This window comes from Mus caroli, unplaced genomic scaffold, assembly GCF_978045245.1.
Source record: "Mus caroli unplaced genomic scaffold, Mus_caroli_1 scaffold_10, whole genome shotgun sequence".
Taxonomy (NCBI): Eukaryota; Metazoa; Chordata; class Mammalia; order Rodentia; family Muridae; genus Mus; species Mus caroli.
In genome coordinates, this window is record NW_028227265.1 from 61,438,639 (window position 1) to 61,464,662 (window position 26,024).

At 39.3% G+C, this 26,024-nt stretch overlaps 1 protein-coding gene and 1 pseudogene across 1 annotated transcript in view; one reads left to right on the forward strand and one right to left on the reverse strand.

Annotated features, from left to right (window-relative positions):
- The window catches only part of Sh2d4a (SH2 domain containing 4A), a 69,210-nt gene that overhangs the window by 22,679 nt on the left and 20,507 nt on the right, over positions 1 to 26,024 (reverse strand). The gene's annotated exons all lie outside the window — the stretch shown is intronic.
- LOC110300051 (upstream-binding factor 1-like protein 1) lies at positions 7,948 to 9,127 on the forward strand (annotated as a pseudogene).

The following is a 26,024-nucleotide window of genomic DNA, read 5'->3' on the forward strand; positions in this document are numbered from 1 at the left end:
ATGTTCCAAAAATACAATGTTGTTTATTTTAAAGGCTTCATTAATTAATTCATTCATTTATCCATTCCTTCACTTATTCATTCATTCATAATTCATTCATGTGTGTTCATGTGTACATGTGTGTGTGTGTGTTTATGAGAGTGTATGTTCATGAGAGTGTTCAGGTACATGTGCCTCTGCACACACAGAGGCAAGAAGAAGCCATCTGGTATAATCCTCTATCACTCTCTATGTATTCCTTTGAGAAAGGATCTTTCCTGAACTAGACTGTAGTTCTCATGATTGCACAGCAAGCAGGCACTTTTAATTGTTAAACCATCCTTCAAGCCCTGAATCCTGCATGATTTCATCATCAAGAAATCGTGTAATTCAGAACTACAAGCTGTCCCCATTCATGGTTGTCACTGAAGAAGAGTCAGACTGTAGACTACATGACCCACAGAAACTTCTAAGCAGCTTCTTCAAAAGCCCATTCTTGGGCCCGGAGCCATTAAAAAATGCCTCATCTTGGACTTGTGTTTTACCATGAGTTTTCAGACTTATTGTGGGTCAAATCCTACCACAATCTATCGCCAACTTATTGTGAAGATCTGATAACAATCTAATAGAGTGGCAGACGTTGGGCTTCTTCTGTAGAGTCAAGGTCATGTCTGGGTGGATGAAAAAGCAATCTAGGCCCAAAGGAGGACACTCAGGCTCAATGGCTCCAGGCTCAATGGACACTGGCAGCAAAAGGTGCTGCTCATTCTCTGCAGTGAGGCTGACAGAGGCATCAAGCACACAAGCCACAGTTGAGCAGGAGTCACGGTTGGTGCCAAGCTTGATATACAATTTGTCACAGTCTGAAATCAGTCTTCCCTGGATATTCGCAGCCGCTGGGGATGTCGCCTCTGTCTTGGCTCTTCCGTGAAAAGTTCACAGATACATCTTGGCATCTGTTCATTGCATCACATCCAAGATGTTCCCAACTCAAGATAAATGGGGAAAGATGAATTGCTGTGTTTGCAGCTTTCAAGACATGTTTCACATTCTGTTGCCTAATGTCATATCTGCATGAGCCTAATTAAGTAATTTGTGAAACATTAATGGAAATGGATATTCATCTATCCCCCTGAAGATAGAAAGGAAATATTTTCTACCTGGAGGAATCCATAGGTTGATAGAATCTACCAGCTTTTGTTGAATGTATCTTGAGAAACTGTATTGTTATTAAATTAAATTAAATTAAATTAAATTAAATACAATTCTATAACATTTAGAACTGTAAAGTGATTTCAGAAGTTGATCTATCAATGTTTCCCACAGACCTGAGGTCATCAAGTCTCCATTCTCACTGGCAACCAAGTTTTTGAGCCAAGCTGCCTGACAGCACACCAGCACATAAAAGCCCTGTGTTTCCATTCAGTAGGGCATAGAAATGATTCAATGACCAAAATCCAGGAGCTGATGATTTGGTGTGTCCTGTTCTCATAATGTCCCGGGGTAACTTGGATATCTTTTGGACATCAACACGACTCCTTAATTTAAGGAGTGACCCTGTGGAGTTCAGCACTACCAAAGTTGTGCAACCATCCCAGAATGCTGAAAGGGAAAGGTCACCCTGATTGTGTGTTACATCTTGGGTCTAGTTTTTTTTCAAAGGTTTCACTGCCTTAGTTGGTAAAATGGACCATTATATATGGACAGCATATTTCAAGCTTTCTAAACCTGTGGTACATGGTTCAATTTATACTAACTTTATCAGTGATTGCTAGCCACTTGAAGGTCATAATGTCAGATGTTATACTAGTAATATAGTATTAGAACTCATTTTCAGATAAAGAAACTGAGTCTCAGAGCTGTGTGGGAATACACACTGGCTTATGTAAATGTCTATGCTTTCTGAACTGTTGACTCTTTCAGCCACAGGAAAACCAGACACAGGTCAAAAGATAACTTATGATTATGACTTACAAAACTAGTGAATCCTACAGACTTTCCAAACCCCACTTGTAGGGAAACCTTGCTATATAAATTTGCAATCTACCATGACCAGGTAGTTCCCCTGAGCTTGGTGCAGAATGGAGGACTCCCTTTACAAGCAGGACTTCCCTTTCCCTGACCTTGTTTGGTGACCCTGACTCTCCACACTCTCTACCTGGAGAAGGCTGAGTAGTGTTTGTCAGAACTACAAACTCCCCCAACCCCCAGACACCCAAGAACCAACCCAGGCAGTACCGGGGATTCCTAGAACGTCTCCATACTAATGATGCATTCACAGAACTTTAAACTCTAGCCAGTCATTTTCATTTACCCTGAAAACTCCTGCCCACTCTCCAATGTCCACATATACCCTGGTTCACCCCGAATGAAGGTATGTACACAATCTAAGATTATCTAAGAGAGCTATTTCTTTTTTTTTTTTTAGATTTTTAATTTTTTTAAATTTTTAATATTTTTATTACATATTTTCCTCAGTTACATTTCCAATGCTATCCCCAAAGTCCCCCATAGCGCCCCCCACTTCCCTACCCACCCATTCCCATTCTTTTGGCCCTGGCATTCCCCTATATTGGGGCATATAAAGTTTGCAAGTCCAATGGGCCTCTCTTTCCAATGATGGCCGACTAGGCCATCTTTCGATACATATGCAGCTAGAGACAAGAGCTCCGGGGTTCTGGTTAGTACATCATGTTGTTCCGACAATAGGGTTGCAGATCCCTTTAGCTCCTTGGGTACTTTCTCTAGCTTCTAAGAGAGCTATTTCATTGAAGACCTTAGGAGAAGGCCTTCATCTAAAAGAGTCATAACACTAAAATCCTCAGATAAGGCCATCTCTCTCCTGCCCCACTCCCAGCCAGACTGGGATCCTGCAGAACCCCACTCCCACCTCCAGCACCCACTCCCAGCCAGCACTGGGATCCTGCAGAACCCCACTCTTTCCCAGACATTGCTTCACCTTTCAAACCCAGTAGGCAGCAGCATGTTTGGACATCCAGAGATAGAGGAAGCAGAGGATGCAGGACCACAGCTGGATGCCCAAACACATACCATACCCACATGGCATATTCTTTCTCATTTTAGTATTATTAAACAATAGCTAGCTGTTCAGCATCAAAAGAAAAGTTCAGAGATCATTTCCCTAATCACAAACAACTTAGAATTGTTTCTTAAACTGTCCCAAATGACTTTGAAAAAACCTTTGAATTCTTTTCTGTCCTCAAGAGATGTGGGTTTCAGGACAGGTTCATGTTCCTTTTCCTCATTGACCTGAGATCCATGGAGCATTGCCTTGCAAACAGAATCACTTTCCTGTGCAATGAAAGCTAGGAGGCAGATCTCACCTTGATTTTTCTTCCAGGGTCACAGATGATGCTCCCATGGACCTTAAGGTGATGGATACATTCATGAAGCAAGAGACTTTTGGATCCACATTTTGTCAGAGACACCATCACTACTGCCAGCTGTTGAACTCTGAGACTCTTAAGTGTTTCCTGAATGAGCATTAAGCTACCAGGCATGTAATAGTGACCCATTCATGCAGAAGTGTTGTGTGTTTTATCAAATGACACCACCCCCTCATTTCATCTCTTGCTCAGTGATATTACCTGTGCAAGTGTATCCTTTTAAACCTCTTGCATAGGTCACCTAGGCCCCCCAGAACCATCCTCTCACACACAGTACAGCATTGCTCTCTCAGCACTCACTTTTGAAACTTACCTTAAACTATTTCTCCTTCCTCTTCCTTCATTAACAGTTTTAACCTGCTCACTGGTTTTGAATTTATCAGATAGGACAGGGTTGTTAATATTCTTGAAATAGCCAAGAGCTAAGCACACACAATGTGCCAGACAGTGTCAACTGAAACAAGTATGGCGGGGTCTAAAGAGACCCCTGTGGTCATGAATACCCCTCCAACAATGCACTCAGAATGTCATCGTTTCTTTGTCTTTTAAATTCTAGGTTTGTTCAGTTTTCAAAACCAAGGAGCACACATTGGATTTCAAGCAGAAATTATATATTGAAACCGCGCTGTAAATTCTAAAGCTCTTCATACATACCATTGACAATTCTTTATCAAAACTCTGCTCCTCAAGGTGGTCCAAGGTTAAAGGTGATCAGCGGGTTAAAGTCAGATGAAGGACTGATGCCATGCATAGAGCACGGTCATTGAGATATAATGACCTATATTTGACCAGTTCTGGAAATGCACCGTATATAATGTGGTAGACTGAAAACCACACATTCAAGAAATTTTAGTATTAAAAAACAAGCACCTTTACAGGCTCAAACATGATGGCTTCCTTTGTCTAAACTAGAGGAAAGACAATCTCAGAAATATGCCTGCCACTTAAGCACTCCAAAGAATGAGCTTCTTGGAGATTTTACTGACCCTCTCTGAAGGTGACCAATATGTTCTTCATTTACGCCTATACAAAAGAAACATAGAGAACATGCCCTCTACCAGTGTGACTTTGGCATTTAACACACTTTCCACTCCCATACATCATTTGAGCTTTGTATCAAGTGTATTACCAAAAAAGGTAAGGTAACCTGCAAATAGGTATGAGGGCAGAGACTCAGTCCCCTGTCCACTCTGAACCTAAAACTTGTTCTGTTCTTTTCTCAGAGGGAATAAGAGGGTCTTCTCCTACATTCATCAGCCTCCACAGCTCTCTTCTACCTGTTACCCTCAAGAAACATCAGCAGCTATTGAAAAATTTATGGCCAGAGTTACTACTGTCACATCTGCTTTGCTTTTGCTCTGTTAAAAAAAAAATACCTCCACTAGTATCTATACAAATCTTCCCCCGAATAACAAGGGAAATGGAAAGTTAATAAGAACAGAAGCTGCTACGGAGCATCCTGCAGACCAAGTCAGGATGAAGGTCTCAATTAGATCTGGGAGTGTAGCTCATCCAGTTGGACAAATGATAGTGTATTTTAAATGCTATTAGACCTGGGAGTATGGTGATTTTATCTACATAAGCAATGGCGTTATAGATTGATGCTGCTGATGCTGTAGTTATTATAGCGCTGAAAACTGCAATCCCCAAGAGAATAGGTGTCATGTGAGAAGGATTATTTTAATTATATTCACTTGTGAAATTGATTCGCAAAACCATTCATTCAATATTCACTTTATTTAAAAATAGAGTTATACAGTCAGACAAATGCCAGGGACCCTGTATTTCAACTAAATCAGAAGTCTCTAATAAACAAAATACTTTTTGCATTCAATTTTGGGGACAAAGATAAAAATAATGAATTAATATAAAACCGAGAATTTCTTTTTAAAGCAAACAACTGAGCTTTTAACCATATGATTCAACTATGCTTCTTAAATCTGATGCTCTATGATATAGAAGGATATTTAGAATAATAACCTCTATGAGGAAAATAGCATGCAGCATGGTCCAGCATCACCTGAGTCTTCTACAGAAAATAAAACAGCAATCCACACTCAATAGGGCCCCATAAATATTGGGAGAATAAATGAATACATAAGAAATTCACAAATGCTTGATCGATCATTAAAAGATATGCAATCTAATTTTGTTATTAATCAAGATAAAGTGACTTTAAGTGCTGAAAAAGTCAGCAGTCTCTCTGCACTAACCAAGATCAGACCGCCCTCTTCCCTGACACTTTAATAGAAGAAATTTTCCAAAAATGCTTTTAATATTTAGCTTTTTAGCATACTGGGATGTGGCCTTTTGTTTATGAAATATCAGGAGAGAAAATTTTCTTCCAACTAACAAGGTGAAAGGCAGGATGATAAATTTTATTGCTGAAAATAGCTATGCATTCTTTAAAAAGAGATCTGACCAAAGCGTTCTTCAAACAACAGAAGCAAAGGAATATTTTGCCAATTTGTCTAATATTTTTTTCTAGCAAAATCTTTGCACGTGGCTATGGGATGTTCCAAATAAAAAGGCTATAGCACGATGGTTCTCAGCCTTCTTGATGCTGCAAGCCTTTGATACAGTTCTTTATGTTGTGGTAATTCCCAAGCATACCATTATTTTTGTTGCTACCTCATATTTGTAATTTTGCGATTGTTATGAATTTTAATGAAAATAGCTGTGTTTCTTAACGGTCTTAGGCAACCCCTATGAAAAGGTCATTTGAACACCCAAAGGGGTCATGACCCACAGGTTGAGAACCGCTCCTCTAACATTTGATTTAAGGATACACCTTTAAATAAAAGATCACGTTTCGTTTATTCTGTGAATTAGAGCATTGAATGGTTATGTTGGGAGAACCTCAGTCACTGCTCTTATGACTTCCTTCCTACAGGCCCACACAGCAATGTGGAAATGACGAAAAAGCAATACACTAGAACCAATTGTCAAGGCAAAGGCCTTCAAATATGAAGGTCTTAAGGCTTCTCTGGCATTTATATCTATGAAACCATTTTAAAAGTAGGTCAGAGCCGGGCAGTGTTGGCGCACACCTTTAATCCCTGTACTCGAGAGGCAGATACAGGAGGATTTCTGAGATCGAGGCCAGCCTGGAACTACAGAGTGAGTTCCAGGACAGTCAGGGCTACACAGAGAAACCCTGTGTCGAAAAACAAAACAACAAAAAACAAACAAACAAAAAAAGTAGGTCAAAGAGTCAAAGCTATAAGTATAAAATAATATATACGTATAAAATATATTAAGTATATTATATATCAAGTATTTTGATCCAGAATAATATACATCAATATTCACAGAATAAACGAAACGTGATCTTTTATTTAAAGGTGTATCCTTAAATCAAATGTTAGAGGAGCGGTTCTCAATCTGTGGGTCATGACCCCTTTGGGTGTTCAAATGACCTTTTCATAGGGGTTGCCTAAGACCGTTAAGAAACACAGCTATTTTCATTAAAATTCATAACAATCGCAATCTACAGAGTGAGTTCCAGGACAGTCAGGGCTACACAGAGAAACCCTGTGTCGAAAAACAAAACAACAAAAAACAAACAAACAAAAAAAGTAGGTCAAAGAGTCAAAGCTATAAGTATAAAATAATATATACGTATAAAATATATTAAGTATATTATATATCAAGTATTTTGATCCAGAATAATATACATCAAGTATTTATATCAAATATGATATATATTGAGTTTGAGTATAAAATAATGAGCTGTGGCTGAGAGGATAAGCAGTCTTTAAAACATAACTTAGAGTATTCTGCTAGCAGCCTTCAGATGAAGATGTAGAACTCTCAGCTCCTCCTACACCATACCTGGGTGGATGTTGCCGTGTTCCTGCTTTGATGAGTCTGGACTGAAACTCTGAACCTCCTAGAACACTCGCTCTCTTCTTCGACTGCTTGCCTTGTGGAACTGAGCAACTGCCAGATCCTTGGACTTCCATTCACACCTGCTGCTGACCATTGTTGGGAGTTGGACTACAGACTGAATATGGAAGACTTTGTTGATGGGAGAAATTTGAACTGTGCTGACCTGACCCAAGAGGTTTCAGAGGAGAAGACTTTCAAAACTTGGGGTAAAGACTGTTTTGTGGTATTTTGGTGAAGAATGTGGCTGCTTTTTGCCCTTGGCTGAAGAGTCTACCGGAGGCTAAGGGCAGGGCTTCCAGTTCTCCTATATAAAGACTTCTTAACTCAGTTCAGAGGCACCTGACAGTGACTACACTGTGGTTACCTTCTTTGAGTCACAACTGTCATCTAGAGAGTCCAGAAGATACAGCATCCCTGAAGCATAGGGCAGACTTTTCTGCAAGCATTGACGAGACCAGAGGATCTGGAGGCAACTTCTAGTAAGATTTCAAAAGGAAACAAAAGAGGCTATACCAGTATCACATATAAGCAAATTTATTTCAAAAGAAATACAGATTCACAAACTGTGGATTTCAGAAGCTATCTACTAAGTAGTGTGTGTGTGTGTGTATGTGTCTAAGCAGTTCAAGCTGCTTTGGACCCATTTGCACAACGAGATATTAGTGGGCACAGAAGTTAAGTTACTAATGACATCACTTGATAACCAAGGCTTATGAAGCATAATGTCCCATCAGATGACTCCAGAGAATTCAAAAAGAGCCAGGCTGATCTAGACTGGAGCAAAGTAGTTTTTGGACAGTTTTCAGGAGAAATGTGCAAACAGAAATGGAATGGAGATTTCTTGTAATTTAAGGAAGCTCTGCACACTGACAGAATTAGTGCTAGAAGCCTAAGAGCTTATGAAAAAAACTCGCAAAAATAACACAGTCAAGCATCATCCTGACTGACACAAAAGACCCTTGACTGCACTTTTACAAGAAGCAGAGAGCCAAATACCATCAGATGTACCCTAGGTACAGCAATGTGCAGCTGACCAATGTCCTGGCTAAGAAATAGCTACCGGCAGAGATAAAGCAGAGAAATATCACAGACTTCAAGAAAGAGAAACAAGACTTTCAGGAAAAGTTGGGTCAATTCAAGAAAAACCATCCTGTTTCAGGGCATCCTGAGAAATCTGTGGTGCCCCGGAGCCACCTAACCAATGTCTCTACAAAGCCACAAGGAGATATGAAAAACATAAAGTCTCTTCTAAAAATGGAATTTCCCAAAACAGTTTCCTCAGATGTGAAATTTCAGGAAGAACCCAGGAAACCCCCTATAAATGCATATCACAAATTTCACCAAGATTCATGGTCAAGTCTGGAGCTGAGGCATCTGTCCTTTAGGGAGCCCTGGGATGAGATTAGCAGGCAATGGCATTGAGTCCCAGAGGACCAGAAAGAGCATTATAACAATCAGGTTGAGGAGCTACAGAAACAATACAGGGTGAAGCTGGACCTCTGGGTCAGGAAATTGTCTCCTGAGGAAGATGCTGCATACAAAGAGGCAAAGGCCACCTGTGGTAAGCGAAAGAACATGAGTATGTCTGGAGGCAGAAGTCCCAAGTTTGGACGAACAGATGATCTGCAGTCCTCCTCAGAGGAAGGGCTTCAAGTAAAGCCTGGAGAGGTTGAGGAGCTACTAGATCCTGGGACAGATTTTTCAGAGACTAATCAGAGTCATCGTGGTGGCTCCCAGGCATCCAGACAAGATATCACGGATGATAGCAAAGAGCACTTCACTCTAGCACCTACTCAGATTCTAGTAGTACAGATGAAGATAATGAAAATCTTTCTCTCCGTTTAGTTTGATGTTGACTACTGGTTTGCTGTACACTGCTTTTATTATGTTTAGGTATGGGCCTTGAATTTCTGATCTTTCCAATACTTTTATCATGAAGGGGTGTTGGATTTTGTCAAATGCTTTCTCAGCATCTAATGAGATGATCATGTGGTTTTTGTCTTTGAGTTTGTTTATATAGTAGTTTACGTTGATGGGTTTCCGTATATTAAACCATCCCTGCATCCCTGGGATGAAACCTACTTGGTAATGATGGATGATCATTTTGATGTGTTCTTGGATTCGGTTTGTGAGGATTTAATTGAGTATTTTTGCATCGATATTCATAAGGGAAATTGGTCTGAAGTTCTCTTTCTTTGTTGGATTTTTGTGTGGTTTAGGTATCAGAGTAATTGTGGCTTTATAGAATGAATTGGGTAGAGGACCTTCTGTTTCTATTTTGTGGAATAATTTGAGAAAAGTTGGAATTAGGTCTTCTTTGAAGGTCTGATAGAACTCTGCACTAAAACCATTTGGTCCTGGGATTGTTTTGATTGGGAGACTACTGATGACTGCTTCTATTTCTTTCTCACTACCTATTCAATATAGTACTTAAAGTTCTAGCCAGAGCAATTTGACAACAAAAGGACACCAAGGGGATACAAATTGGATATGAAGAAGTCAAAATATCACTATTTGCAGATGATATGATAGTATATATAAGTGACACCCAAAATTCCACCAGAGAACTCCTAAACCTGATAAACAGCTTCATTGAAGTAGCTGGATATAAAATTAACTCAAACAAATCAATGGCCTTTCTCTACACAAAGGATAAATGGACTGTGAAAGAATTTAGGGAAACAAAACCCTTCACAATAGTCACAAATAATATAAAATACCTTGGTGTAACTCTAACTAAGGAAGTGAAAGATCCTTATTATAAGAACTTCAAGTCTCTAAAGAAATAAATTGAAGAAGATCCCAGAAGATGGAAAGATCTCCCATGATCATGGATTGGCATGATTAATATAGTAAAAATGGCTATCCTGCCCAAAGCAATCTACAGATTCAATGCAATCTCCATCAAAATTCCAACTCAATTCTTCAACGAGTTACAAAGGGCAATTTGCAAATTCATCTGGAATAACAAAAAAACCTAGGATAGCAAAAACTAATCTCAACAAAAAAAGAACCTCTGGTGGAATCACCATGCCTGACCTCAAGTTGTACTTCAGAGCAACTGTGATAAAAAAAAATGCATGGTACTGGTACAATGACAGACAGGTAGATCAATGGAATAGAATTGAAGACCCAGAAATGAATCCACATACCTATGGTCACTTGATCATTGACAAGGGACCTAAAACCATCCAGTGGAAAAAAGACAGAATTTTCAACAAATGGTGCTGGCACTCTGGCAGTTATCATGTAGAAGAATGTGAATTGATCCATTCTTATTTCCTTGTACAAAGCTCAAGTCTAAGTGGATCAAAAACCTCCACATAAAATCAGAGTCACTTAAATTAATAGAGGAGAAAGTGGGGAAAAGCCTCAAAGATATGGGCACAGGGGAAATATTCCTAAACAGAACAGCAAGGGCTTGTGCTGTAAGATCAAGAATTGACAAATGGGACCTCATAAAATTGCAAAGCTTCTGTAAGGCAAAAGACACTGTCAATAAGACAAAAAGGCCACCAACATATTGAGAAAGGATTTTTACCAATCCTAAATCTGATAGGGGACTAATATCCAATATATACAAAGAGCTCAAGAAGCTGGACTCCAGAAATTCAAATAACCCCATTAAAAATAGGGTACAGAGCTAAACAAAGAATTCTCAACTGAGGAATACCAAATGGCTGAGAAGCACCTGAAAAAAATGTTCAGCATCCTTAATCATCAGGGAAATGCAAGTCAAAACAACCTTGAGATTCCACGTCACACCAGTCAGAATGGCTAAGATCAAAAATTCAGGTGACAGCAGATGCTGGTGAGGATGTGGAGAAATAGGAACACTCCTCCATTGCTGGTGGGATTGCAAACTTGTACAACAACTCTGGAAGTCAGTCTGGAGATTCCTCAGAAAACTGGACATAATACTACCAGAAGATCCAGCAATACCTCTCCTAGGCATATACCCAGAAGATGTTACAACTGGTAATAAGAACACATGCTCCACTATGTTCATAGCAGCCTTATTTATAATAGCCAGAAGCTGGAAAGAACCCAGATGTCCCTCAACAGAGGAATGGATACAGAAAATGTGGTACATTTACACAATGGACTACTACTACTCAGCTATTTAAAACAATGAATTTTTGAAATTCTTGGACAATGGATGTATCTGGAGGATATCATCCTTAGTGAGGTAACCCAATCACAAAAGAAGTGGACATTAGCCCAGAAACATAGAACACCCAAGATACAATCTGCTAAACATAAGAAAATCAAGAAGAGGGAAGGCCAATGGGTGGATACTTCGTTCCTCCTTAGAATAGGGAACAAAATACCCATGAAAGGAGTTACAGAGACAAAGTTTGGAGCTAAGAGGAAAGGATGGACTCTCCAGAGACTACCTCACCCGGGGATCCATCCCATAATCAGCCACCAAACCCAGACACTATTGCATATGCCAGCAAGATTTTGCCGAAGGGACCTTGGTATAGCTGTCTCGTATGAGGCTATTCAGTGCCTGTCAAATACAGAAGTGGATGCTCACAGTCATCTATAAGATGGAACACAGGGCCCCCAATGGAGAAGCTAGAGAAAGCACCCAAGGAGCTGAATGGGTCTGCAACCCTATAGGTGGAACAACAATATAAAATAACCAGTACCCCCAGAGCTCATGTCTCAAGCTGCATATGTAGCAGAAGATGGCCTAGTCGGCCATCACTGGGAAGAGAGGCCCCTGGGTATTGCAAACTTTATGCCCCAGTACAGGGGAATGTCAGGGCCAAGAAGCAGGAGTGGGGGGGTAGGGGAGCAGGGCGGGTAGGGGGAGGGTATAGGGAACTTTCAGGATAGCATTTGAAATTTGAAATGTATATAAAGAAAATAATTTAAAAAAAAACAAAAACAAAAAAAGGAGGAAAAAAAAGAAAATCTCAGGGGAACCTTCAGGTTTTAGACTCCATTTTAGCCACTTTTATTCTAAATCATTATTTAGAACCATCCAAGCAAAACCCAGGACATTCCCAACAGAGAGGGAACTGTTCTGTCCTCTCTGTGTTGCTGTACTCTCTTGCTTTTCTCGCCTACATCCTTTGCTTACTAAATACAAAGAAGTATAGTTTGGGGAGAAGGGAGTTTGCCATAGAACTGCCTGCATCAGATTCCTAGGCTTAGGAAGAGACCCAACTGAACAGCACATAAAATCTATTTACATTTTATTTGAACAACCTATATAACCAGTCTTACAAAGTGAAACACTGCCTATACAACTGGTATCAGTTAATTTCAGGAAGGTCTCTTAGTCTTTGCTGTTGCAAACAGTAAATCTCACCTCTGACGTTCAGAACAAGTAGAAACACAAAGACTTCGGTATAGATAAATCCTATTTTATGGCCGTATCTGATTTGTCTGTAATACATTCTTCAGTACCACATTCCTGTAATTACATTGATTAGCTGAATATTAAACATATTTAATGTTAATGTCTCATCATCATTTTGCTTGTAAATACTCTAAGATGTTTTCATGAATATTAGCTTTAGAGCAGTTGTTAACCTTTGAAATTTTATATTTGTACCTAAATATTCATTTTGTTTATTTTAGTTCACATATAAGTTGTAAAGTTTGTACATATTAATAGAGCATTGAGATATTTTCATGGATATTTACAATGTATAATGTATACATCAGGTTAGTTGTGCGCGTCTCTTCATATATTTGTCATTTATTTAAGTGGAAACTTACATTTTGAAATTTACAGTATATTATCACTCATATTTTCGTGGATCATTGTTTATTTGTTCTCCCAAGGAAACAATTATCTTCATGTATATTTTGCAACATTTACAACATTTTATCTCAGATTTCCTTAGGCTTCTAAAGATGTTGGATTAAGTATATGCAGCAATGTAAAAAGATAATAGTGATAAATTCCTGTCTTTTTTTATTTTAGCTAAAATTTACAGGATTTGCTACCATAAATCTGTATTGATATCAATTTGAATGAAGTTATAGCATTTACTTATACAATTTACTTGCACAACTAAACAACTTTAATAAATGATGTTTATTAAAAAATAATAAAACATAACTGATATAAGAAGTTGTGATGCAATAGAGTGTAGGAAGCTACCAATAACCATAGAATGTGGCTATTCATGTCATCCATGATACATTGTCAGCCACTTCGCTTTACACCATATTTGATTCATATCCAGTGACACACAGATAATGTAACCCACATCTTAGACATCAGGAAACCCAACCCCAGATAATTAAAGGACTGACTCCAAGTCCTCAACTTGACCTTGTGTCTGTTGACTCAAAATTCCTCCCGCCCTGGACTCAGGGAGAATCAGTGTGACTGCCACCGGCAACATAAATTGTCACTAGGAACAGTGCAAAGCAAAGCTGTATGAAGCCGTGGGGCTGTATTTTCTTTTTTTTTCTAACTTATTTTACATTAATATGTTATTCCAGATGCTTTTGTTTATTCTTTGTTCCTTTAAAAAGAATAGCTTATATGACTTAGAAAGTGCTAGTAAATGTGTCTTGTATAAAATCTTATTCTACAAATTGCCCTGAATTCTATTAGCTACATAGAAAGTACTTGCACCCTGATTATGACTGTGCTCTTGGCCCTGGCATTAGAAAGATAAACACACTTGTTGTTTCTCTGTCTTTACCTGACACACCAGTATTTTCTCTTTTACAAAGGAAATGAATCCTTCATGTATCCTGGAAGGCTTATACGTCAAAAGAAACCTTTACTTGTCTGGGGGTGGGACCACGGCTCTTCTCTATTGGTTGTCAGCTCTGTTCTCCAAACTCTAGCTTGAAATTCAGAAATGGATTTACTGGTGCTGTGTACACTTTGCTCTTCACTGGTAATCGTATCCTCAACTCCTTGGCCTCGCAGACACTCACGGGTTGACTTCCGAGAAGGCCAACTGCAGTGGGAAGCTGGTCAACACAATGTTTGCAGGGACTCAGACTCAGATGTCGACTGTAGGGTGGGTGCAAGTGTCTAACCCGGCCATTCACACAGTGTCAGTGCATACTTGTTTGCTCTGACAGTGCATACCTTTCCCATGCTTCTCAGAAGTCCCAAAAGTATAGTAATGTAAAACTTTGATCTTAGGGTTTCTACTGCTGTGACAAAACACCATGATGAAAAGCAAGTTGGAGACAAAAGGGTTTATTGGGCTTACACTTTCACATTGCTTTCCTGGCTTGCTCACCTGCTTTCTTATAGTACCCAGGACCACTAGCCTAGCATGGCCCCAACCACAATGGGCTAAGCCATCTCCCACTGGTCACTACCATGAACAAACCTGGGAGACTGCCTCCAACTTATATCTAGAGAAGCAACAAGGACCAAGGCTGTGCTCCTGAGAGGGTCTCACACCCAATAGACTTAAGTGAAGAATTCCTACTTTCCCATGAGCTTTCAAGAGGCAAGCTTCCCAGTCACTGAAGTTCTCAGCACACTTTGTAAGGAAATGGTGTCACTCCACTTACTCTGTATGACATGGAGGAAAGTGGATTCTGTAGAAGCTATTTCCCCAAGTCTTAGAGTTGCCTCTAAGCACTGAAGTGTCTGTTTCTAAAATATATACCACTTCAGTTGTCCTAGCAACATGTCCTACAGGTATCTAATAGCTTATTAGGCAGTGAGTTGGTGACTTTTCTTGATACTATGAAAAATTTAAACCATATATATTATATATTTTTTATATATTTTATATATTTAATAATATATTATTTAAAGAAATCTTTTGCCAATGTCATATTGTTATATACAAAGATGTTCTAAGACTAAAGCTCATATTGTCTCACCTGATAACAGGGTTTAAATTATTCAATGCAAAAACCTCCTGTTTGCTTCTAGCAGTTAGAAAGATGAGGCAGAAATACCTCATTCCTAGAACTGGAGATCAGGTCTTCCATTGTTTTCCAGAGGATGCCTTTGGATGAATCAATTTACTAATGAAGGTGTAGCCCTTGTCACTTTAGTGTAAAATAATTCAAAATAAAATCTCTTGACCTGGATGTTTAATGTTCTGGCTAAAACTCCAGAAACTATTCCATGAATAAAAAAGCTTTTGGGCTGACCTTTCTTTACATCGTAAGAAGGTGTGTCTTTGTATTTTCAATTGTTAATTCTGTACCAGTGAAAAGCTAAATGCTGACAGAATATTATACTGTAATTTCTGTGGCTCATCACCTGCTTTTTCCCTCCTACTTGTCCTTCCACACCTGCTCAGAAATTTGAAGGTCAGACAGCCCTGTATGCCTAGAGGCAATCTAGAATTGTGTGAGAGATTGGTTTTAAAAAAGGAGCTGACAGCCAATTGCTGGACCAGGAAATGGAGGGTGGAGCTTCCAGGCAGAGGGAATGACAGTGTGGGGGAGGGAACAGAAGTGGAGGACTCAGAAAGCTGACATGGAGGACCAGGCCTGGCTGCAGCAGAGCAGAGAAGTACAGAGCTACCCATGTGGTAGCTTGTAGACTGGAATGCTCAGATTAAGATCTAAGGACTCGAGAGACTACCCAAGCAAAAACCCTAAGCTTTAAACCTAACTAATAGCCTCTATGTCATTATTTATACAATTGGTGGGTCCACAGAAAGTCCCACTATAGAAAGCTGTGTCTCTCTACATACTTTAGATGTGAGAAGGACAGCTATCTCTAGGGTGACCAAGAGATAAGTTCTGACTTAGGGATAAAGGGGTGTAGTAAAAAGGAGATATGAACAGGTCTGCCTCTTGCCTTAAGAATAATGCATTCTCTATTCAGAAAAAGAACACTGAGTTAGCCTTGGCCTTGTAGAAGACCTTGTACACTTCTACCACTTGTTTGAATGTGGAAGGATTGAACTCAATGGCTTTGGCCATTGAAACTGTACAGAAACCCTATTCAATAGCCAGAAATGATTTGAGAAAAAACCCTCAGGCCTCAGTCCATCAGGGATGATATCTGTCCGAGGTGCAGATGTTGGGTATGCAGATATGCCCTGTGGTTACAACACTTTAAATATCTTTCATCTCATAGAAAGCAAGCAATTCCCTGCTGGCGCAGAGTCAGAGACAGCTCAGCACTCCTCACTGTACTTTGTCAGATTTGCTCTTCATTATGCTACCACAACCTAAAAACAATCCTTTCTGGAAAACTCTGAAATCTAAAAGGCTCTGAAGATGCATATCCCCTATGCAAGGGAAAACCTGGCTTGGATTAACATGGAGCTATTTGTAATATTTATAATATTTGATTATACAGTGCTTGTACTAAGTTGTCTAAGGGGCTTTGCCCATTGTACAGTACAGGAGCGTTGAAGCTTTTCCCCTTGTCAATCACCATTCACCTGAAAAACTGCTCTGCGATCCCATGTTAATAAATATGTAAAATGGGGAAACAAATCAAACATTTACAGGTAATAAATCATGATGAAATTTATTTTAAAACAATCCTTTGGTGTACATATTATTTTATTAGTGATTAAAGATGAAAGTAAAATTGTATGTATTTCAGAATTCAGTGCCAATATGTTCATTTATTTTGTGTATAAATAATTCAATCTAGGCTGGCTGAATTTTTTTTTCAGGTTAGAGAGAATCTTCACTGTTTGGGGGGTGGGCTTAAAGAATATTTTATTTTAGCTGGGCGTGGTGGCGCACGCCTTTAATCCCAGCACTCGGGAGGCAGAGGCAGGCGGATTTCTGAGTTCGAGGCCAGCCTGGTCTACAAAGTGAGTGCCAGGACAGCCAGGGCTACACAGAGAAACCCTGTCTCAAAAAAACAAACAAACAAACAAAAGAATATTTTATTTTATGAGCATCAATACTGAGACTACTGCTTCACAATATACAAGTACACAATATAAGACAAGAAGGCAGAGGAACTTTTAGGGCCATTTCAGAAATGAATCAAAATTCTGTTCTAATCCCAAGCCAAAATCACTTTTTTTAAAAAAAATAATTAAAAGTAAAGTCAGAAACTCAAACAATTTGTGCAGTCAAACATTATAATAATATAATCTAAAGATATGCTAACTTCATACACATAGAGGGATGGCTAGAGGAAACATTGAAAGCCTTTGCTAAGCCTAAGCCATTATGTTTCTATAAGAACAGGAAACTTTGCATGTACATTAAAAGCTGAAATTCATAACATATAATGTTCTAATCTGAGCTAAGATTTTCCAAGCATAGTTCACTATAATCTCACAGAGCGATGGTAGTGTAGTGGTCATGTGGTGTGTTCTAAGGCTTCACTGAAGTCATGTGAATACTACCAAAAGATCCTTGGACTCATCAGATATTTGATTTTGAATTAGTTTTTGTTTATTGTAAGTTCAGAAACCTTGTACTGTTGCCAAAATTTGCATTTCCCACATTCAATTATGTGACCCAATATGGGGACATGCATGAACATTACCTGTATAAAGTTTGAAATCATCTGAATTCTGAAACACACCTTGGTCCAGATGTTTTGATTGGTAGGTGGCAGGCATGTAATATTGAGCCTGGTCCATAAAGGGATGATAGAAAGACCTCTAAAGGTAGCCACACTGTAATTATCAGAGCCTGGATTACATGGAAAACAAAAACCAAAAAAAAAAAAAAAACCAAAACTCCACAGACATTAATTACAAACAATGGGTCTACGTGGAAAAATTATCCGGGACTGTCTCTTAGAACACAGGAGACATTAAAATCAGAGGGAGTCAGAGACACAGCAGGAGGGAAGCCAAAGAGATTCTTCACAGCAAACAGCCTTCATAACCCTAGAAGGGTCACATAGAAAGAAAAGGGCTACAAGCCACCGCCAGAGCCAATTGTCCCCAGCTGATAGCCGCAGCTAAGTGTGCCCTGGTTGGCAGCGAAAAACCATGGCTTTCAGATGGCTCATCTGGCCAACAGTCCTAACAAGTATAGACTGTTCTTGAGAATGACCAAACAGCAGCTCATGTGGTATGGTTTCAGCCTTGCAAGACCCTAAACAGGTCACATCAGGCTGCCAGTTGCCAGTCTATTTTAGTGTGTATTATTTAATGGGTCAGTAACAACAAAAAAAAAAAAAACAAAACCCTTCTTGGCATTAGTATGAGCCTGATGTAGTCCTAACTAGTCTCCTCCCTGGCTTCGCCATCCCCCATCCCCTACATGCATGTTCTGTGCTTCACATCATTCAGAATCTGCTACCCAGACTTCTCACTCAACTGCCTTTCTAGCATGTCCACCCCTCTTCCTGGTTGTCCTACAGAAACCCAAACCAATGCACCACTCCCCTTCTGAAACTTGATTAAACCTTGCCTTCTAGCTTCTGGCTGCTCCCCTTCTCCCCCATAGAATTAAAACTCCAGAAGGAGGAAGATATTGTTTTATCACTCCCACGTAGAACTGCTAATGCCCACCATTCCATGTGCTGAGCCATGGAAGAAGGTTCAGAGAAGGAGTGAGTCAAGCAAGCAGATCAACAATACAAGGCATTGAAGCATGAAGTCTGGCCAGGATTCCATGTTTCCACGGAAATAACCCCTCTTAGGCACAGGGAGCTGCACTTTTCAAAGTGTTTCTAAATACATGACCTCATGTGATTTGTACCCGAAACCCATGAGGTGAACAAGGAAGGCATTTGAATTAAATCTTTCAACAAACATATAAAAAAATGGGGTTTGCTGTGACATTTTCATGGACCATTTAACCTTTTATTCTCCACTTTACCACTCTCTCCTGTCCACTCTGTCACCTCTTGCTGACCTCTTTCTGCTTCTGCTTTCAAATACACATATTCGCCAAGCAGTGGTGGCACATACCTTTAATCCCAGCACTTGGGAGGCAGAGACAGGCGGATTTCTGAGTTTGAGGCCAGCCTGGTCTACAGAGTGAGTTCCAGTACAGCCAGGGCTATACAGAGAAACCCTGTCTCGAAAAGAAAAACAAAACCAAATACACATATTCTATTACTCTCCTCTTTTATAGATGAAAAGCCCCAAAAGTTTATGAGATATTTCGCAGACAGTCCCAGGAGCAAATTACCACATGCCTTTAACATCACATCTAAAATAGGACAACCAGGTATCTCTAAGAAGCCACACAAAGCACACATTGAGTGAGAAGCAAAGGCTAAAGCCTGGCCATAGACAACACCTGTGTAAGTTTCAAGGGAATAGCATAGACAATGATTGGGAAGGACCCCTGACATCCTTTTCTGGGCTCAGTGCTTGATCAAGGGCAATACATCTACAAATACACACACACACACACACACGATATGCATAGATCATGAACATACAGCATCCAAAACATGTGCATAGATCAACATACAACATATAACATATGTCCATAGATCATCAACATACTATACACACACAATGTATTTGGAAATATATTTTCTTCATAGTAGATTTGAGGCTTGGTAAGGCAATAGAAATTTAAAGAGAATATTTTTTTGGTACCAAGGTTAGAATAAAGTACAGCTACAACTTGAAAATAATTTTTGGGAAACTGATATTTCACTTTAGAAGCATATCAGATGACTCTCCTCATTCTACTTCAATGTCACACCAGACTTCTCAAGAAAAAGATCTGGGGGAAGGTGACAAATAATTTTTTTCATATTTAAAATGAGAACATTTTAAATATGCCAAAGTTATGATGAGAGTTGGAACTGAGGTAGATGCACAAAATACAGCAATTCTGACTGTGATTGAAGGCATAGCTTGCCATCTCTCTGACCATCAAGTTCTTCCTTTTATAAGAGAAATTCTTGTAGTTGCCTCATTTGTATTTCAGAAGAAGATATGAAATGAATGGGAGATTTTTTTTCTCTCTAGTAACTGTCTAAGGCAGGACCAGCCAGAACACAGGCACGGGGCGGTGAAGCAGCTGAGACAGGGTCCTTCCAGCTGCCATCTGCACCCAGGAGCTGGGGCTGTTCCACAATCCTCTGCACACGTGTCCTGCCTCGGGAGAGCTAGTTTCCCAGGAGTGCTGACACAGGCCTACAGGCCCAAAGGATAGACAAGCTCAACCCAGAGACAGCAAAACCAACTAACACCAGAAATAACCAGATGGCAAAAGGCAAGTACAATAACCTTACCAACAGAAAGCAAGGCTATATGGAATTCTCAGAACCCAGTTTTCCCAAAACAGCAAGTCCTGGATAACCCAACACACTGGAAAAACAGTATCTGGATTTAAAATCACATCTCATGATGTTGATAGAAGACTATAAGAAGGACATAAATAACTCCCTTAAAGAAATGCAGGAGAACAAAGGTAAACAGGTAGAAGCCCTTAAAGAGGAAACACAAAAATTCCTTAAAGAATTACAGGAAAACACAACCAAACAGGTGAAGGAATTGAACAAAACCATACAAGACCTAAAAAGGGAAAGAGAAGCAATAAAGAAATCACAAAGGGAGACAACTATGGAGATAGAAAACCTAGGAAAGAGGTCAGGAGTTATAGATGCAAGCTCTACCAACAGAATACAAGAGATAGAAGAAAGAATCTCAGGTGCAGAAGATACCATAGAAAACACTGACACAACAAAGAAAATGCAAACTGCAAAAAGCTCCTAACTTAAAATATACAGGAAATCCAGAACACAATGAGAAGACCAAACTTAAGGATAATAGGTATAGAAGAGAGTAAAGATTCCCAACCTAAAGAGCCTAAAGGGCCAAAAGAAATTATAGAAGAAAACTTCCCTAACTTAAAGAAAGAGATGCCCATGAACATACAAGAAGCCTACAGAACTCCAAATAGACTGGACCAGAAAAGAAATTCCTCCTGTCACATAATAATCAAAACACCAAATGCACAAAACAAAACAAAAAAATATAAAAGTATTAAGGAGAAAAGGTCAAATAACATATAAAGGCAGACCTATCAGAATTACACCAGACTTCTCACCAGAGACTATGAAAGCCAGAAGATCCTGGGCAGATGTCATACAGACCCTAAGACAACACAAATGCCAGCCCAGGCTACTATAGCCAGCACAACTCTCAATTACATAGATGGAGAAAACAAGGTTTTCCATGACAAAAACAAACTTACACAATATATTTCCACGAATCCAGCCCTTCAAAGGATAATAAATGGAAAATTACAACACAAGTGAACCTACACCCTAGAAATAGCAAGAAAATAATCTTTTAACAAACCAAAAGGAAGATAGCCACATAAACATAACTGCACCTCTAACAACAGAAATAACAGGAAGCCACAGTCACTTTTCCTTAAATACCTCTTAATATCAGTGGACTAAATTCCCCAATAAAAAGACATAGACTAACATACATAAACAGGACCCAACATTTTGTTGCACACAGGAAATGCACCTCAGGGACAAAGACAGACACTTCCTTGAGTAAAAGACTGGAAAACAATTTTCCAAGCAAACGGGTCCCAAGAAAAAAGCTGGAGTAGCCATTCTAATATCGAATAAAATTCACTTTCAACATAAAGTTATCAAAAAAAGATAAGGAGGGACACTTCATACTCATCAAAGGTAAAATCTACCAAGATGAACTCTCAATTCTGAATATCTATGCTCCAAATGCAAGGGCATCCACAATCATAAAAGAAGCTTTGCTAAAGCTCAAAGCACACATTGCACCTCACACAATAATAGTGGAAGACTTCAATACCCCACTCTCATCCATGGACAGATCCTGGAAAGAGAAACTAAACAGAGACACAATGAAATTAACAGATGTTATGAACCAAATGAACTTAACAGATATCTTTAGAACATTTTATCCTAAAGCCAAAAAATATACCCTCTTCTCAGCACCTCATGGTACCTTTTCCAAAACTGACCATATAATTGGTCACAAAACAGGCCTCGACAGATACAAGAAGATTGAAATAATCTCATGCATCCTATCAGATCATCATGAACTAAGACTGATCTTCAATAACAACATAAATAATAGAAAGCCCACATACACGAGGAAGCTGAACAACACACTACTCAATGATAACTTGGTCAAGGAAGAAATAAAAAAAGAAATTAAAGATTTTCTAGAGTTTAATGAAAATGAAGCCACAACATACCCAAAGTTATGGGGCAAAATGAAAGCTGTCCTACGAGAAAAAACTCATAGCTCTGAGTGCCTCCAAAAAGAAACTGGAGAGAGCATACACTAGCATCTCTGAAAGCTCTAGAACAAAAAGAAGCAAATACAACCAAGAGAAGTAGATGGCAAAAAATAATCAAACTCGGGGCTGAAATCAACCAAGTGAAAACAAAAAGAACTATACAAAGAATCAACCAAACCAGGAGCTGGGCTGGTTCTTTGAGAAAATCAACAAGATAGATAAACCCTTAGCCAAACTAACCAAAGGGTACAGAGACAGTATCCAAATCAACAAAATCAGAAGTGAAAAGGGAGACATAACAGTGGAAACTGACGAAATCCAAAAAAATCATCAGATCCTACTACAAAAGTCTATGCTCAACAAAACTGGAAAATCTGAATGAAATGAACAATTTTTTAGACAGATACCAGGTACTGAAGCTAAATCAGGATCAGATAAACTATCTAAACAATCCCATATCCCCTAAAGAAATAGAAGCAGTCATTAATCGTCTCCCAACCAAGGACCAGATGGGTTTAGTGCAGAATCCTATCAGACCTTCAAAGAAGACCTAATACCAATAGTCTTCAAATTATTCCACAAAATAGAAACAGAAGGAACAATACCCAATTCATTCTATGAAGACACAATTACTCTGATACCTAAACCATACAAAGACCCAAGAAAGAAAGAGAACCAGGGACCAATTTCCCTTATGAATATTGATGCGAAAATACTCAATAAAATTTTTGCAAACTGAATCCAAGAACTCATGAAAATGATAATCCATCATGATCAAGTAGACTTCATCCCAGGGATGCAGGGATGGTTCAACATATGGATATCCATCAACCTAATCTACTATATGAACAAACTCAAAGACAAAAACCACATGATCATCTCATTAGATGCTGAGAAAGCATCTGACAAAATCCAACACCCCTTCATGATAAAAGTCTTGGAAAGATCAGGAATTCAAGGCCCATAACTAAACACAGTAAAAGCAACATACAGCAAACCAGTAGCCAACATCAACCTAAATGGAGAGAAACTTGAAGCAATCCCACTAAAATCAGGGACTACACAAAGATGCCCACTCTCTCCCTACCTGTTCAATACAGTACTTGAAGTCCTAGCCAGAGCAATTAGACAACAAAAGGAGGTCAAAGGGATACAAATTGGAAAGGAAGAAGTCAAAATATCACTATTTGCAGATGATATGATAGTATACTTAGTCACCCAAAAAAATTCCACTAGAGAGCTCCTAAACCTAACAATCAACTTCAGCAAAGTGGCTGGATATACAATTAGCTCAAACAAATCAGTGGTCTTCTTCTACTCAAAGGATAAACAGGATGAGAAAGAAATTCAGGAACCAACACCATTCACGATAGTCATAAATAATATAAAATATCTTGATGTGACTCTAAGGAAGTGAAAGATCTGTATGACAAGAACTTAAAGTCTCTGAAGAAAGAAATCAAACATGATCTCAGAAAATCGAAAGATCTCCCATGCTCATGGGTTGGCAGGATTAATATAGTAAAAATGGCTATCTTGCTGAAAGCAATCTACAGATTCAATGCAATCCCCATCAAAATTCCAACTCAATTCTTCATAGAGTTAGAAAGAGCAATTTGCAAATTCATCTGGAATAACAAAACACCCAGGATAGTGAAAACTATTCTCAACAATAAAAGAACTTCTGGTGGAATCAATATCACTGACCTCAAGCTGTATGAGCAATCATGATAAAAACTGCATGGTATTGGTAAAGTGGCAGGAAGGTAGATCAATGGAATAGAATTGAAGACCCAGAAATGAACCCACACACCTATGATCACTTGATCTTTGACAAAGGAGCTAAAAGCATCCAGTAGAAAAAAAAGACAGCATTTTCAACAAATGGTGCTGTTTCAAGTACTAGTTAGCATGAAGAAGAATGCAAATCGATCCATTTTTATCTCCTTGTACAAAGCTCAAGTCCAAGTGGATCAAACACCTCTATATAAAACCAGAGACACTGAATCTAATAGAAAAGAAAGTAGGGAAGAGCCTGGAGCACATGGCCATAGAGGAAAATTTACGGAACAGAACACCAATAGCTTATGCTCTAAGATCAAGAACTGACAAATGTGACCTCATAAAATTGCAAAGCTTCTGTAAGGCAAAGGACACTGTCAATAGGACAAAATGGCAACCAACAGATTGGGAAAAGATTTTTACTAAACCTACATGTGATAGAAGCTAATATCCAATATATACAAAGAACTCAAGAAGTTAGACTACAGAGAACCAAATAACCCTATTAAAAATGGGGTACAGAGCTAAAAAATGAATTCTCAACTGAGGAATACTGAATGGCTGAGAAGCACCTGAAAAAATGTTCAGCATCCTTAATCATCAGGGAAATACAAATCAAAACAACCCTGAGATTCCACCTCACACCAGTCAGAATGGCTAAGATCAAATCCTCAGGTGACAGCAGATGCTGGGGAAGATGTGGAGAAAGAGGAACACTCCTCTATTTTTGGTGGGATTGCAAGCTGGTACAACCACTCTGGAAATCAGTTTGGCAGTTCTTCAGAAAATTGGACATAGTATTACCTGAGGACCCAGCTATACCACTCCTGGGCATATACCCAGAAGATGCTCCAACATGTAATAAGGACACATGCTCCACTATGTTCATAGTATCCTTATGTATAATAGCTAGAAGCTGGAAAGAACCCAGATGTCCCTCAACAGAGGAATGGATACAAAAAAAAATGAGGTACATTTACACAATGGTGTACTGCTCAGGCATTAAAAACGATGAATTTATGAAATTCTTAGGCAAGTGGATGTATCTGGAGGATATCATCCTGAGTGAGGTAACCCAATCACAAAAGAACACACATTGTATGCACTCACTGATGGGTGGATATTAGCCCAGAAACTCAGAATATCCAAGATACAATTTGTAAAACACATGAAACTCAAGAAGAAGGAAGACCAAAGTGTGGTTACTTCGATCCTTCTTAGAAGAAGGATCAAAATATGCTTGGGAGGAGAGACAAAGTTTGGAGCAGAAACTGAAGGGAAGGCCATCCAGAGACTGTCCCACCTGGGGATCCATCCCATATACAGTCACCAAACCCAGACACTATTGTGGATGCCAACAAGCACTTGCTGACAGGAGCCTGACATAGTTGTCTTCTAAGAGACAGTGCCAGTGCCTGACAAATATGGAAGTGCATGCTCACAGCCATCCATTGGACTGGGCACAGGGTCCCCAGGGGAGGAGCTAGATAAAGGTCCCAAGGAGCTGAAAGGGTTTGTAGCCCCATAGGAGGAACAACAATATGAGCATTGACTGTTCTTCCAGAGGACCTGGGTTTGGCCCAGGCACCTGCATGCAGATCACAACTGTGTGTAACTCCAATTCCAAGGGCCTCTTCAGGCCTCCCTAGGCAATACATACATATGTAGCACAGACACATATACAAGTCCTCACACACATCTAATAAAAACAAACAAATACATCTCTAAGGAAAAAAAAAAGAATAAGAATAACAAACAATCAAGGAGTGACTTAGGGAATCATGGAGACCTGGGTGAACAAGATCTTCATTCAGCAGGTTGCTTAACCAGGCCTCCCTCAGGCTCCTCACTTGTATG